The sequence below is a fragment of the Pistacia vera genome, unplaced genomic scaffold (genome assembly GCF_008641045.1).
Source record: "Pistacia vera cultivar Batoury unplaced genomic scaffold, PisVer_v2 Contig246, whole genome shotgun sequence".
NCBI classification, from domain to species: domain Eukaryota; kingdom Viridiplantae; phylum Streptophyta; class Magnoliopsida; order Sapindales; family Anacardiaceae; genus Pistacia; species Pistacia vera.
The window spans coordinates 1,015,133-1,017,508 of NW_022196053.1; positions in this window are offsets into that span (position 1 = coordinate 1,015,133).

The window sequence follows — 2,376 nt, forward strand, 5'->3', positions numbered from 1 at the left end:
GAATTTAAAACATGATTCAGACTAAAGCCATGGCGCATTGATTATTGCTCCATATTAAGTTTGCAACGAAATCATTATTGATTATTGAAGCTAGATCGAGGAATGGCGTGTTTATTACCTGGATTGAGGAATGAAGCTGTTGTCAATGAATGGGGCTGTCGCCACGATATCCAGCGAGGAACGGAGCTATCGTCGTTGATTTCCTGCGAGGGAGGAAGACGTCATCGTCAATTTCAGAGAGTTCAGATGCGATTTGGGTGGGATTTCAGAGAGAAATCTTCGCAGAGAACAAACAATAGAGATGAAGCTGAAAAATTTTTGCAGAGAAGAGAGAAGAAGCTGAGAAATTTGTGTAAGAAATTGAGAAAATTTTCGTAAGAAACTGAGAAAGAGATGAACTGAACGCGATGAGAAGAAGGCTGCGTGTATTAGGTTTAGGGATTTTTAATTGGACCGGTATATCAGTTGGTTTGGTTGGACCAGCGGTTCGCTGAAAATATCCGGTTTTTTAACGTTTAACGCGGTCCATTACATTATAACGATTTTAGGGTTGATCCAAACCGGACATGTGACCGGTTCCCGGTCCAACCGGTTGGACCGACCGGTTCGGTCTGGCTTTTAAAAGAATGGAGTTTACACCTTCGGATCGGTCCTGCCCGATTCACGAGTTTACACCTTCGGAAGGGCCCTGCCCGATTCACGAGTTTACATTTTCGATCGGCCCAGCCCGATTCATGAGTTTACACCTTCGATCAGCCCAGCCCGATTCATGAGATTACACCTTCGATCGGCCCAAGCCGATTTATAAATTTACACATTCAATCGGCCTAGACCGATTGAAGGACTTGCACCACAAATTGACAAGTCAACGGCCCAATCCACACAACGATCCATCCGACCTAACGAGCTACAATCACTAAGCCACTCAGTCTACACTCATTCGATTAAATCTACTGTCTAAGCTAAATACTCCTTAACTTAAAGAGTGTGGGGCTAACTGTTAGGGCCAAAAATCGTCTTGGGCTTGACGAGGCCTAATAACCAAATAAACATGTCACGGCCCAAGGCCTTAACCCAATCCCGATTGGGCCTACGCTTAAAATCACCTTGCGAACTATCCACTCTATGAGTTGGGCTATCCTATAAGTTAAGCTAAACTGGGTTTCAACCCATTACCCTGCAACGGTCTATAAATAGGAAATCAGAATCTCATTCTATTTCCTCTTCTACTAAGATTTCAAATCTTACTCAAACTATTAAACTTAATCTGATAAGGTCAAAAAATCATACCTCTTTCATGATAGTGATTATCTCCCAAAATAGGACTTACTGTCCTACTAAGATTTCAAATCTTATTTAAACTATTAAATTTAATCTGATAAGGTCAAGAAATCATATCTCTTTCATGATAGGGATTATCTCCCAAATACTAAGATTTCAAATCTTATTTAAACTATTAAACTTAATCTGATAAGATTTCAAATCTTATTTAAACTATTAAATTTAATCTGATAAGGTCAAGAAATCATATCTCTTTCATGATAGGGATTATCTCCCAAAATAAGACTTAGTGTCCTACTAAGATTTCAAATCTTATTTAAACTAGTAAACTGAAAAGTAATACTACACTTACAAAGAAATTTTACACTCTTCCATTCATTTTTTGCCACCTCACTTTGTATGGAAATCTTTGTAAGATTTCTTTGTAAATATAGTATTATTGTAAACTTAATCTGATAAGATCAAAAAATCATATTTCTTTCTTGATAGGGATTATCTCCCAAAAAAAAGGACTCAATGTCCTACTAGGATTCCAACCCCTTGGGTTCACTATAAAAACAGAGGCTTGCCCTCTCATTAAGGGGCAATCTCCCATAGTCAATCTATACTACTAAAAACCATCTATTTGCTCTTAAAGTTCTTGCTCCCAAGAACCTGACGCCTCTGTCGTAGTCCTAGCCTCTGACAAGACTCCTGGTAATTCTTCATCTCCTTAATTCTTATCAAATAATCTCTTTCAGCCTCGCTGACTTGAGCGTTGGAGTGTCTACAGCAAACACCACCCCGGTGTTTTCTGGAAGCTTCACGCTTGCCCTTTCATGTATGCTGGTCCAGCGGATTGTCAGTGACCTCAACCTCAAGGGATCAGATTTTATTTTCACGACGGTAGATTTGTTGCATCTACATATACAAAGTTATATTTTAAGATTTTGATTAATTGATCATAAAAATATTAATTTTATCTTTTTAACAATATCCTTGAAATTACATTTAATCAAAGATATGTCATAATAAACAAATCCATAATAATATGTTATTTTATTAATCTCTTCAATAATTGATCAGCATCAAGGCTCCGTGTCATTGATTTAATCT